This window comes from Entelurus aequoreus, linkage group LG02, assembly GCF_033978785.1.
Source record: "Entelurus aequoreus isolate RoL-2023_Sb linkage group LG02, RoL_Eaeq_v1.1, whole genome shotgun sequence".
In the NCBI taxonomy this organism is placed as follows: Eukaryota; Metazoa; Chordata; class Actinopteri; order Syngnathiformes; family Syngnathidae; genus Entelurus; species Entelurus aequoreus.
The window spans coordinates 95,600,811-95,616,058 of NC_084732.1; the positions used below are offsets into that span (position 1 = coordinate 95,600,811).

At 31.7% G+C, this 15,248-nt stretch overlaps 1 long non-coding RNA gene across 1 annotated transcript in view; it reads left to right on the top strand.

Moving 5' to 3' along the window:
- Positions 1-119, top strand: part of LOC133665069 (uncharacterized) — a 62,496-nt gene extending 62,377 nt beyond the window's left edge. Inside the window, exon 3 of the long non-coding RNA XR_009828685.1 lies at positions 1-119. This exon is cut by the window's left edge and continues 452 nt beyond it. This is a non-coding gene — a long non-coding RNA (uncharacterized LOC133665069).
- The last annotated feature ends 15,129 nt before the right edge of the window (positions 120-15,248 follow it).

The following is a 15,248-nucleotide window of genomic DNA, read 5'->3' on the forward strand; positions in this document are numbered from 1 at the left end:
CAGTGACAACCGATTCCCACTTGTAAGCTGTTTTTTTATGCACGTTCAAATTTAGTGTCAGCAATTTCGTCGAGAAAATGAGTCAGAATAAAAATGAAAAAAATCGAGCAGCATTTAAATCAAATTTGTGTGAAATAAATACTAATATTTTCATATATATTATGGAAATTATTATAAAAATACATTATATAAATATATCCATCCATCCATTTTCTACCGCTTATCCCTTTTAGGGTCGTGGGGGGTGCTGGAGCCTATACATATAGAAATATATTGTATATTCATCCATCCATCCATCCATTTTCTACCGCTTGTCCCTTTCGGGCTCGCGGGGGGTGCTGTAGCCTATACATATACAAATATACTGTATATTCATATATATTTAAACAAAAATTAAATAGTATTTATTTTTTTATTTGGATCCACTTTTTGAAAAATTATTATAAAAATACATTATATACATATACAAATATATTGGATATTCATATATAATAAAACAAAAACTAAATTGTATTTTTTACATTTATTAAATGTTTATTTGGATTCACTTTTCGGGTTTTTATTTTTACACGGCTAGTAAAAATAAAACAAATAAAATATATATATAAATATTTTGATATTTGATAAAAAAAATAATATTTTAAAAATTAGTATTGTTTTTTTATTGTATTTATTTTTAGTTTGATGATTTATTTCCCAACTGGTAACCGGACGAGAAAATGAGTCAGAATTCAAAGAAATCAAGTAGCATTTAAATTAACTTTTTGTGAAATAAAACCAAATATTTTCATATATATATTATAAAAAATATTCTAAAAATACATTATATGCATATACAAATATATTTTATATTCATATATATTTAAACAAAAATTAAATGGTATTTTTTTAATTTTAATTTGGATTCACTTTCCGGGTTTTTATTTTTACACAGTTAGTAAAATAAAATAAAACATATATATATATATATATATATATATATATATATATATATATATATATATATATATATATATATATATATATATATATATATATATATATATATATATATATATATATATATATATATATATATATATATATATATATATAAATATTCTGATATTTGATTAAAAAAAATAATATTTTTTAAAATTATTATTATTTTCTATTTTATTTATTTTGATTTTAATGATTTCTTTTCATCTGGATTCACTTTTCAAGCGTACACACAGCAGGTATGGTAGTATAATTTTGGACTCACATTTTGATTATGTCCTAATTTTTATTGTAGTGCATTTTATTCCTACTTATTATTTGTGTATTTTTTTCTATATTTAAAAAAAAAAAAAATCATGTAGGGGAAATTCAAACTAGTGATGTGAAAATATGACACCGTCTTATGGAACGTTTACAATGAAAACACAACAAAAAAATTTAATATAGACGATAGTTTAGAAGAATTCCCACCATTAGAGTAATATTTGTGCAAATCAACATTTTCCAATTCATCTTAAACTATAAATTATACAAATTTCCTTGATAATAAAAAAAAAAAAAGCAGACTATAATAAAAGTCAGTCTTTTGAACGGCTCTCTGAAAAGAATGGCTCCTCAAGTTCTGTCTCCCTTCAAAGAGCCATACATCCTATCTCTGGGGGAGGGGGGGGGTGTTCATCCGGGTTACTTGCCACATTGGATCCTTGGAAATGGTACAGGACCTACTTTATGTCATGTATTATTGAACCAAGTCTGCAGTTTTCAACATGGACGCCTTGCAGAAAGCATTACAAGGCAGATTATATTTGCATTCATGTTTTTTTTTTTCATTCACATGACAGACTTTTATTTTGCCAAACAACCATCCCTTAATCAAAATAAGACCAGGGCCAAATTGGGGCCCTAAGTTAAACACAGATATAGCAACAAATCAACCGATTTTATAAAGTACAGTAAATAATAATACACTCAAGCAGCACAATGTATAAAACACTTTAACCTAGAAAACAACAATGAATACAACAATTTGTACTTATTTTTTTTTTTAAATCAAAGTGGGGAAATCAGGATTAATGGCTACAATGAGCACTTTTTGCAGTGCACAGCTTTTATAAGCGGAGTTTGATTCAATTGAATAGACTACAAAGACAAGATACTTAATGTTCAAACTGAGAAACGTAATTAAAAAAAAAAAAAGGCCAGCGGCGTTTCTGGGTGTTGTTGATAAATGGCTTTCGCTTTGCATATTAGAGTTTTAACTTGCACTTACAGATGTAGCGACCAACTGTAGTTACTGACAGTGGTTTTCTGAAGTGTTCCTGAGCCCATGTGGTGATATCCTTTACACACTGATGTCGCTTTTTGATGCCTGAGGGATCCAAGGTTCGTAATATCATCGCTTACGTGCAGGGATTTCTCCAGATTCTCTGAAACTTTTGATGATATTACGGACCGTAGATGGTGAAATCCCTAAACTCCTTGCTATAGCTGGTTGAGAAATGTTGTTCTTAAACTGTTCGACAATTTTCTCACGCATTTGTTCACAAAGTGGTGACCCTCGCCCCGTCCTTGTTTGTGGATGACTGAGCATTTCATGGAAGCTGCTTTTATACCCAATCATGGCGCCAACCTGTTCCCAATTAGCCTGTTCACCTGTGGGATGTTCCAAATAAGTGTTTGATGAGCATTCCTCAACTTTCTCAGTCTTTTTTGCCACTTGTGTCAGCTTTTTTGAAACATGTTGCCGGCATCAAATTCCAAATGAGCTAATATTTGCAAAAAATAACAACGTTTTCCAGTTTGAACGTTAAATATCTTGTCTTTGCAGTCTATTCAATTGAATATAAGTTGAAAAGGATTTGCAAATCATTGTATTTTGTTTTTATTTACCATTTACGCAACGTGCCAATGTCACTGGTTTTGGGTTTTGTACATTAATATTCAAAATCAATTATTTATGAATTTTATACATTTGATGTATATGTTAAATAAAACCTGTACACTTTACTGTAAAAACAGACATGTTGGCACACTCAAAGGGCCACTTGTAGCAGTAACTAATACATAAATATTTACAATTATTTATTACTTATATATATATATATTATATATATACACTGTAAAAAAACAACTGTCAATTTTACAGTAAAAACAGACATTTTGGTGCACTCAGAGGGCCACTTCTAGCAGTAAATAATACACAAATATAAACAATTATTTATAAATTATATATATTTTATGTGTACACTGTAAAATAAAATCAGTATCTTTTACAGTAAAAAAAAATGACAGTTTGGTGCACTCAGAGAGCCACTTGTAGCAGTAAATAATACACAAATACATATACAATTATTTATTTAAATTATATATATTTTATATGTACACTGTAAAAAAAAATCTGTACATTTTGCAGTAAAAAAAAAGACATTTCGGTGCACTCAGAGGGCCGCTTGTAGCAGTAAATAATACATGAATATATTCAATTATTTATTAACTATATATATATATATATACTTTATATGTACACTATAAAAATAAATCACTAAATTTTACAGTAAAAAAGTGACATTTTGGTGCACCCACTTGTAGCAATTTAAACACATGAATATATACAATTATTTAATAATTTTATACATGTTATGTACACTGAATAAAATCTGTAATTTTACAGTAGAAAATGACATTTTGGTGCACTCAGAGGGCAGCTTGTAGCAGTAAATAATACATGAATATATACAATTATTTATTAACTATATATATATATTTTATATGTACACTATAAAAATAAATCACTAAATTTTACAGTAAAAAAATGACATTTTGGTGCACCCACTTGTAGCAATTTAAACACATGAATATATACAATTATTTAATAATTTTATACATGTTATGTACACTGAATAAAATCTGTAATTTTACACTAGAAAATGACATTTTGGTGCACTCAGAGGGCCACTCGTAGCAGTAAATAATACACAAATATACAGTATTTACAATTATTTATATATTTTATATGTACACTATAAAAAAATCTGTACATTTTACAGTAAAAAAAAGTACATTTCGGTGCACTCAGAGGGCCACTCGTAGCAGTAAATAAAACATGAATATATACAATTATTTATTAACTATATATATTTTATGCGTACGCTGAATAAAATCTGTAATTTGACAGTAAAAATGACATTTTGGTGCACTCCGAGAGCCGCTTGTAGCAGTAAATAATACACAAATATGTACAATTAGTTATTAATTAATTATACGGTAAAAAAAATGACATTTTGGTGTTTTTTACAGAATATAAATGGAAATCGTAAAACACTACCAAAGGTTTTTTTATTTATTAAATTATTTTTTTTACAGAAAAATTCTGGCGACTGGGCTACCAGTTTTTATTGTAAAAATAAAAAAAATAAAAATTTAAAAAAAAAAATATATATATATATATATATATATATATTTAAATTTTTTTATTTTTTTTATTTTTTATCATAATTTTTTTTTACTGTGTACAATTTGATGGACAACTTGCTTTAGAATCACAAGTTAAATTTTCCAAAAAAACAATTTGAAATGTGGACTGGTCATACCACAGACCACTGTTCCACTTTGCATCAGTCCATCTTAGATGAGCTCGGGCCCCCGGGTGTTGTTGATAAATTGCGTCGCTTTGCGTAGTAGAGCTTTCACTTGCACTTACAGATGTAGCGACCAACAGTAGTTACTGACAGTAACTTTTTACTTTATCAAATCCAACTCATCAAATCCAACTTTATTTATAAAGCAACTATTCATACACAGGCAAGTGGCAAACACAAAGTGCTGTACAAAACAAAACAAAAAAAAAATAATAGAAGAGAAGAAAACGCACAGTGCTTATGACAATAACAAAGCAAAAACAAAACATTTACATTTGAACAAAAACACTTTGGAATATATGATAATAAATATTTGTTGCAAAATTAGATCAAGTTTAAAAGATAAGAAATTGCATGTATTTTTTTCTGTCAAAATGGAAACTTTTAGTGAGAACAGACACATATTAATTCCAGGTTTTGGGGGGCCACATGTGGCCCCTGGGCCTTGAGTTTGACAACTTTAGTCCATTTAAATAAAAAAAAACAACACATGAACTTTTATATTCACTTGCAAAGAGTTCACATTCCTACAAAAAATGAGTAGAAGTTGACCTCACACGAACCTTCCCGCACTGAGCCGACTTCAAAGGCGCAACCAGACGAACACAAAAAAATGGCGGTGGTGTTTTTTTTTAAAAAAAAACCTTGCCGGTTGGATTCGAAGCGAGCGGGTGCTGTGATCACCGTCGATAAAAACCTACATGGACTTCTGCCGGGAGACCAAAAGCTCCATAAATGACGAGTGAAGCGCACTGGAATGTTTGTTGGTGTCAAGAAGACGTGCTATTTATAATTCATTTAAAACCTCGACTTCGGACTAGAAAGAGAGCGTGTGGCGTGCACACCCAGTGACATCTTGTAAACACCAGCTTTTATCTTGCACATATGCAGCTCCCCTTCAACAACTCCTGTCTTCTCCACTTGATTTTTCAACTTATACTACATCATAAACATTGCTTTCCCAAATGCACGCACAACAAAGGAAACATTAATAATCCGTGCATCCAAAAAAAATCAAACGTAATCCTTTTTTTTGCATGAAACAAAAAGGGGTCACGTGCTTTAAACCGGGTTTTAGCAAATTAAACCGTGATCTAACAGTCAGTCCAATCTAGTTGTTTCCCAGCAGGCACAAGACGTTGATACGACGTTGATTATACGTACGTGTCCTTTAAAAGTGACTTTGAAATAACGTCGCAAAATATTTGTAAATTAAGATAAAAATTGATGTCTTACGTTGTTGGTTGGGAAATGACCGAATTTCAATGGTCAAATCAACGTCAGAACCCGACATTGATTAAACGTCGTCAAAAAGCATGTTGTTTCAACGTTGTATTTGTGTTGTAAGTTATTGGTTGAAAAAAGACCAAAATTCAACGGTCATATCAACATTGTAACCCGACATTGATTAAACGTCGTCAAAAAGCATGTTGTTTCAACGTTAGGTTTAATGGTCAAATCAACGTCAGAACTCGACATTGATTAAACGTCGTCAAAAAGCATGTTGTTTCAATGTTAGGTTGGAATTGTAGAATATTGGTTGAAAAATTACCAAATTTTAATTGTCATATCAGCGTCAGAACCCGACATTAATTAAACATCGACAAAAAGCATGTTGTTTCATGTTTGTGTTGTAGAATATTGGTTGGGAAATGACCAAATTTCAATGGTCAAATCAATGTCGGAACCCGACATTAATTAAACGTCGTCAAAAAGCATGTTGTTTCAACGTTGTATTTGTGTTGTAGAATATTGGTTGAAAAAAGACCAAAATTCAACGGTCAAATCAACGTCAGAACCCAACATTGATTAAACGTTGTCAAAAAGCATGTTGTTTCAACGTTATATTTGTGTTGTAAGTTATTGGTTGAAAAAAGACCAAAATTCAACGGTCAAATCAACGTCAGAACCCAACATTGATTAAATATCGTCAAAAAGCATGTTGTTTCAACGTTGTATTTTTTGTTGTAGAATATTGGTTGGGAAATGACCAAATTTCAATAGTCAAGTCAACGTCTGAACCCAACATTGATTAAACGTCGTCAAAAAGCATGTTGTTTCAACGTTGTAATTGTGTTGTAAGTTATTGGTTGAAAAAAGACCAAAATTCAACGGTCATATCAACATCGTAACCCGACATTGATTAAACGTTGTCAAAAAGCATGTTGTTTCAACGTTGTATTTGTGGTGTAGAATATTGGTTGAAAAAAGACCAAAATTCAATGGTCAAATCTATGTCAGAACCCGACATTGATTAAACGTCGTCAAAAATCATGTTGTTTCAACGTTAGGTTTGTGTTGTAGAATACTGGTTGAAAAAAGACCAAAATTCAACGGTCAAATCAACGTCAGAACCCGACATTGATTAAACGTCGTCAAAAAGCATGTTGTTTCAACGTTGTATTTGTGTTGTAAGTTATTGGTTGAAAATAGACCAAAATTCAACGGTTGTATCAACGTCGAAGCCCGACATTGATTAAATGTCGTCAAAAAGCATGTTGTTTCAACGTTGTGTTTTTGTTGTAGAATATTGGTTGGGAAATGACCAAATTTCAATAGTCAAGTCAACGTCGGAACCCAACATTGATTAAATGTTGTCAAAAAGCATGTTGTTTCAACGTTGTAATTGTGTTCTAAGTTATTGGTTGAAAAAAGACCAACATTCAATGGTCAAATCAATGTGGGGACCCGACATTGATTAAACGTCGTCAAAGAGCATGTTGTTTCAACGTTGTATTTGTGTTGTAGAATATTGGTTGGGAAATGACCAAATTTCAACGGTCAAATCAACGTCAGAATCCATCATTGAATAAACGTCGTCAAAAAGCATGTTGTTTCAACGTTGTAATTGTAATGTAAAATATTGATTGAAAAAAGACCAAATTTTAATGGTCATATCAACGTCAGAAGAGAACATTGATTAAACGTTGTCAAAAAGCATGTTGTTTCAACGTTAGGTTGGAATTGTAGAATATTGGTTGAAAAAAGACAACATTTTAATTGTCAAATCAACGTAAGAACGCGACATTGATTAAACGTCGTCAAAAAGTATGTTGTTTCAACGTTGTAATTGTAATGTAAAATATTGGTTGAAAAAAGACAACATTTCAACGGTCATATCAACGTCGGAGCCCGACATTGATTAAATGTCGTCAAAAAGCATGTTGTTTCAACGTTGTATTTGTGCTGCAGAATATTGGTTGAAAAATGACCAAAATTTAACGGTCAAATCAACGTCAGAACCCGAGATTGATTAAATGTTGTCAAAAAGCATGATGATTCAACGTTAGGTTTGAGTTGTAGAATATTGGTTGAAAAAAGACCGAAATTCAATGGTCAAATCAACGTCAGAACCCGACATTGATTAAATGTCGTCCAAAAGCATGTTGTTTCAACGTTAGGTTTGAGTTGTAGAATAACGGTTGAAAAATGACCAAAATTCAATGGTCAAATCAACTTCAGAACCCGACATTGATTAAACGTCGTCAAAAAGCATGTTGTTTCAACGTTGTGTTTATGTTGTAGATTATTGGTTGGGAAATTACCAAAATTCAATGTTGAAATCAGGGTCAGGACCCAAATTTGATTAAACGTTGTCAAAAAGCATGTTGTTTCAACGTTGTATTTGTGTTGTAGAATATTGGTTGAAAAAAGACCAAAATTCAACGGTCGTATCAACATCAGTACTCAACATTTATCAAACGCCGTCAAAAAGCATGTTGTTTCAACGTTAGGTTTGAGTTGTAGAATATTGGTTGAAAAAAGACTAAAATTCAACGGTCAAATAAACGTCAGAACCCAACATTGATTAAACGTCGTCAAAAAGCATGTTGTTTCAACGTTGTATTTGTGTTGTAGAATATTGGTTGAAAAATTATCAACATTCTTTTTTCAACCAAATTCAAAATCCAAAGGTCAAATTAACGTCAGAACCCAACATTGATTAAACGTCGTCAAAAAGTATGTTGTTTCAACTTTGTGTTTGTGTTGTAGAATATTGGTTGGGAAATGACCAAATTTCAATAGTCAAGTCAACGTCAGAACCCAACATTGATTAAACGTCGTCAAAAAGCATGTTGTTTCAAAATTGTATTTGTGTTGTAAGTTATTGGTTGAAAAAAGAACAAAATTCAACGGTCATATCACCGTCGGAGCCCAACATTGATTAAACGTCGTCAAAAAGCATGTTGTTTCAACGTTGTGTTTGAGTTGCTCGACGTCAGGACCTAATTCAACAAGTTCTCAACGTTGTTTCAATGTCTTGTGTTACCTTTTTGTAGAACTCCTCAGCGGTGGTGAAAGTCTCCATGGACGAGTGTGAAAATGCCCCAAAGTGAAGCTAATGCTAACGTGGCAGGTGTGGTGAGAAATCAAACCCTATCACGAATAGCATTAACGTCAATCTGGGAGGACGTGCGTGGTCATGGCCAGCTGGCTGCTGACGGCGAGCTGAAAGAAGGTCATTTTTAACGGTCAGAAGGGACATTGTTAGCGTCAACTTTGCACTCTGGCTCGGTTACGTCTCTTTTGCAGCTCGTTAGTTGGACCTTGGCATCACACCGGGAAGCGTTGAGTGTTTTTCTTGGGTTGGTACCTGTAAAAGTGCCAGAAGTTTGACCAAATGTATATAAAAGTAAAAAAATAAATTATATGTAAATCTATGAATAATTTCAAGCTTAACGGTAATAATAATAATAAACTGTTTTCCTCAATATTTTGTTTCAAAAGGTCAATATGAAAACCAAAGCAATTTATCCCATAAGAAATCATGTGAAAACAATAATCTGCACTAAAATATGAACAAAAAAACACATTATGTAGAGAATAATTATCGTTTTATACGCAGGAAACGACGTGGATTAAATATAAATGGCAACATAAATTGATAAATGGACGTTTTATTATATAAAATTGTATTATATAAGACGCCACATTTGTACTTTGTGTTTCTCGCCTTCTTTATCAAAGTGCTGACACTTGACGAAAATGAATGCATGCTGGGGGACATTCTGATATTGTTCATTTTCAAAAACAATACAATATTTAATTTTTTTTAACCTTTAACCCCAAAGTTAAAGCTCCTGGGGACCCAAATGGGGCTCAGTCATTAAAGTGTTGAAAAAAGTGTTTTTATACTTTTATATAGTTATTTTTTCTTTTTTTCTTTCAACACTTAAACATCTTCAGATATATCCATTGCCATTAGGTTTTTTTAAATATTTTTTACCCTTTAAAAAAAAAAAAAAAGTAAAAAAAAACGTTTTCAAAATGGAATATTCAATGTAAGTAATAGGAGCCCTAAATAGGTCAATAATTCAAAAAGGGCATGAAACAAACAAAGAAAAACAAAAAACATTTTAAAAAATTATAAAAACTTAAAATTGACGTAAAGATCTGTAGTTGTTTTAGAGATTTTAGCGTTGAAAGAAAAAAAATGTAAGCGTTATTTTTAACGCTTTTATGAGTGGGACCCTTTTGGACATTGTTCATTTTCAAAAACAATACAATATTTAATTTGTTTTAACCTTTAAGGCTCCCCCTAAGTTTGGTGGGTGTTAAAGTTCCTGGGGACCCAAATGAGGCTCAGTCATTAAAGTGTTGAAAATAAATCTTTTTTTTTTATGTATTTATTTTTTCTTTCAACTTTTTTTTTTATGTTTTATGCCCTTTAAAAAATAAAAAGATAAAGTAGCAAAAACAAAAATGTTCAAAATGGAATATTCGATGTAAGTAATTGGAGCCCTAAATACAGTAGGTCAATAATTCATGGCAACATTGATTTTGATACATTATTATTTTTTTGAAAAATCAGACTCATAAAAGTATTAATTAAAGAGTCATATACTAAATATATTATTTTTATCAACTTCAGATTTATCCATTGATTATAAGTTTGTATTACTTTTTGAGCAAAGTTTTAAAGAATAAAACAGCCTACATGACATTTTTGTGTTATTAGTGTTATGTTATTGTTACATTTCAACGGTTTGCTCTTTAATTCCAATTTTTGTATATTTTTTTGTGATAATATTTTTTAAATGTGCCAATTTTAATGTTCAAATCAGCCTTGTTTATAATCAGCGACATTGATTAAATGTAGTCAAAGAGCTTGTTGTTTCAAAGTTGTATTTGTGTTGTTGATTTTTGGTTGAAAAAATACCAAAAATTCAACGGTTATATCAATGTCAGAACTGTATATGTGTTGTAGAATATTGGTTGAAAAATAACCAAAATCCAATGATCAAATCAACGTCAGAACACAACATTGATTAAACCTTATCACAAAGCACGTTGTTTCAAAGTTGTATTTGTGTTGTTGATTTTTGGTTGAAAAAAGACCAAAATTCAACGGTCATTTTAACATCAGAACCTGACATTGATTAAACGTCTCAAAAAGCATGTTGTTTCAACGTTAGGTTTGAGTTGTAGAATATTGGTTGAAAAAAGACCAAAATTCAATAGTCAAATCAACGTCAGAACCCAACATTGATTAAACGTCGTCTAAAAGCGTGTTGTTTCAACGTTGTATTTGGGTTGTAGAATATTGGTTGAAAAAAGACCAAAATTCAACGGTCAAATCAACGTCAGAACTTGACATTGATTAAAAGTCATCAAAAAGCATGTTGTTTCAACGTTAGGTTTGAGTTGTGGATTATTGGTTGAAAAAAGACCAAAATTCAATGGTCGAATCAACGTCAGAACACAACATTGAATAAACGTCAAAAAGCATGTTGTTTCAACGTTAGGTTTGAGTTGTACAATATTGGTTGAAAAAAGACCGAAATTCAATGGTCAAATCAACGTCAGAACCCGACATTAATTAAACGTCGTCAAAAAGCATGTTGTTTCATGTTTGTGTTGTAGAATATTGGTTGGGAAATGACCAAAATTCAATGGTCGAATCAACGTCAGAACACAACATTGAATAAACGTCAAAAAGCATGTTGTTTCAACGTTAGGTTTGAGTTGTACAATATTGGTTGAAAAAAGACCGAAATTCAATGGTCAAATCAACGTCAGAACCCGACATTAATTAAACGTCGTCAAAAAGCATGTTGTTTCATGTTTGTGTTGTAGAATATTGGTTGGGAAATGACCAAAATTCAATGGTCAAATCAACGTCAGAAACTAACATTGAATAAACGTGGTCAAAAAGCATGTTGTTTCAACGTTGTATTTGTGTTGTAGAATTTTGGTTGAAAAAAGACCGAAATTCAAAGGTCAAATCAACGTCAGAACCCGACATTGATTAAACGTGGTCAAAAAGCATGTTGTTTCAACGTTGTTAATTGAGTTTTAGAATATTGGTTGAAAGAAAACCGAAATTCAATGGTCAAATCAACGTCAGAACCCGACATTGATTAAATGTTGTCAAAAAGCATGTTGTTTCAACGTTGTTAATTGAGTTGTAGAATATTGGTTGAAAAAACACCAAAATTCAATGGTCAAATCAACGTCAGAACACAACATTGAATAAACGTCAAAAAGCATGTTGTTTCAACATTAGGTTTGAGTTGTAGAATATTGGTTGAAAAAAGACCAAAATTCAATGGTCAAATCAACGTCAGAACACAACATTGATTAAACAACGTCTAAAAGCATGTTGTTTCAACGTTGTATTTGTGTTGTAGATTATTGGCTGAAAAATGACCAAAATTCAATGGTCATATCAACTTCAGAACCCGACATTGATTAAACGTCGTCAAAAAGCATGTTGTTTCAACGTTAGGTTTGACTTGTACAATATTGGTTGGGAAATGACCAAAATTCAACGGTCAAATCAACGTCAGAACCCAACATTGAATAAACGTCAAAAAGCATGTTGTTTCAACGTTAGGTTTGAGTTGTAGAATATTGGTTGAAAAAAGACCAAAATTCAACGGTCATATCAACGTCAGAACCCGACATTAATCAAACGTCGTCAAAAAGCATGTTGTTTCATGTTTGTGTTGTAGAATATTGGTTGGGAACTGACCAAAATTCAATGGTCAAATCAACGTCAGAAACTAACATTGAATAAACGTGGTCAAAAAGCATGTTGTTTCAACGTTGTATTTGGGTTGTAGAATATTGGTTGAAAAAAGACCGGAATTCAAAGGTCAAATCAAAGTCAGAACCCGACATTGATTAAACGTCGTCAAAAAGCATGTTGTTTCAACGTTGTTAATTGAGTTGTAGAATATTGGTTGGAAAAACACCAAAATTCAACGGTCAAAACATCAGAACCCGACATTGATTAAACAACGTCAAAAAGCATGTTGTTTCAATGTTGCATTTGCCTTGTAGATTATTGGTTGAAAAATGACCAAAATTCAACGGTCAAATCAACGTCAGAACCCAACATTGAATAAACGTCAAAGAGCATGTTGTTTCAACGTTAGGTTTGAGTTGTAGAATATTGGTTGAAATAAGACCAAAATCAAACAGTCGGATCAACATAAAAATATTTATTTATATATATTTAATAATTATTATTATTTATTTATATATATTTAATAATATTTTTTAAATGTGCCAAAATAGCTGCAGACCACAAATGGCCCCTGGGCTGCACTTAGGACCCCCCCAGTATATTTTATAGTTGTTATCAGGCCTAGTCTGGTGATAGTGACATTTCCTGCACTAAACAGCTGCAAGAGTAGAAACATGTCAAAGTTGTTCATATTAAAGTCACATGACAGGAAGTAAAAACCGGCAGAAGTGGCCCCTTTTTAACGGCGCTAAAGACCAACATGTCCCCCCTAAAAGAGCCTCCGACCAACCTAACGTGCATCTATCTTCCTGTTCTACTCCTGGGAGGAAACTGTCAAGTACTTCAAGCCACCCCAGCCGAGATTCGAACCCAGAACCAGCCGTTACGCTAACCACGAGGCCACCGTTAGTTGTCCAAACGGAGACGTTAATGAGGTGTAGTGGCCGTCACTTACTGTGTCTGACGGGAGCGCCACTTCCTCCTTCACCAGCCAGCGCCGCTCTTCCTGTGATGGCGTCTGAAAGTGGGCGCCTTTTAAAAATATTTCGGCGTGACTCACGCAAAAACCCCTTTTTTAACGGCGCCACCTTTCTCACTGTGACTACATGAAGTGGACAAATGTCGGGAGTCTTTACGCTACGCGGGGATTTTGGGGCTCCTTTCCTCTAAATGACTGTAGATCTTGTAGGCTCCGAAGGAGGGCTGTCCAAAGTGGGGCCCCGGGAGGGCCAATTTAGAAATATTTAAAAAATAATAATAATTTTTAAAAAAGGTGAAATGGAACAAGAAAAAGTTGCAATGTTAACACTAATAACACTTTTTTTTTTTTAATTGTCATTGCTCAAAAAATAATAAATAAATAATAAATAAAGTAAAAAATAATAATGAATCAAACAATGTTTATTTGACAAAAAGGGCATAAAACAAACAAACAAAAATATAAAAAAATAATAAAAACGTATAATCGATGGATAGATTTGAAGTTGATCTAGAGATTAAAGCGGGGTGTCCAAAGTGCGGCCCGGGGGCCATTTGCGGCCCGCAGCTAATTGTTTACCGGCCCGCCACACATTCTGCAAAAATAGCAAAATTGATAGTATTGCAAAAATAAAAAATAAACATTTAAAAAAGTGGAATGAGGTGAAATCTAACGAGAAAAAGTTGCAATGTTGACAGGCTGTTTTTGTTTCCTTTGTCTTTCTTTATTTTAATTTTTTTTGACGTTGCTCAATAAAAAATAAAAAAAAGACAAAAAATCTATGTTATAATGAATTATTGACCTCTTCATGGCTCCAATTACTTCAAAAATGTAATTTTAAAATGTTTTATGTGGAAAAAATATTGCATATATTGTGTGGTTGCCATATAAAAACATCAACGTTTTCTTTGACACAAAAGAGTACAAAAACAAACAAAATAATAGTTTGAACGTAAAATCGACAGATATATCTGAAGTTCGTCTCGTAACTTAAGTGTGCGGCCCTCAGTGGAAAAAGTTTGGACACCCCTGGATTAAAGCATTAAATGTTGTTGTTTTTTAAAAAGAAAAATGTATGACTTATTTTTAACACTTTTTGGATCCTTGAGAATTTTAGTGGGATTTTTTTTTTTTTTTACTTTCATGTGTCAAAAAATAATAATGAATGTTGTTATGAATTATTGACCTATTCAAGGCTCCAATGACTTCACATGAAATATTACACTTTGTGGAAAATATTGCACATTTTGTGTGTTTGCCATACAAACAACAATGTTTTATTTGGCAAAAAGGGCATAAAACAAACATAACAAATAATAAACATTCATAGTTGACAGATAGATCTGAAGTTGATCTAGAGATTTAAGCATTAAAAGTTAAAAAAAAAAGAAAAACGTATGACCATCCCTGAGAATTTTAGCGGGAATTTTTTTTTTTTACTTCCTTTTGTCAAAAAATAATAATGAATTAAAATCAATGTTATGAATTACTGACCTATTCAAGGCTCCAATTACTTCACATCAAATATTACACTTTAAAATACTTTTTGGTGTAAAATATTGCATATTGTGTGTTTGCCATACAAACAACAACATTTTCTTTGACAAAAAGGACATAAAACAAACAAATAAAAAAAACATTAAAAAAATATAAAAACTTAAAATAAACAGATCAATTT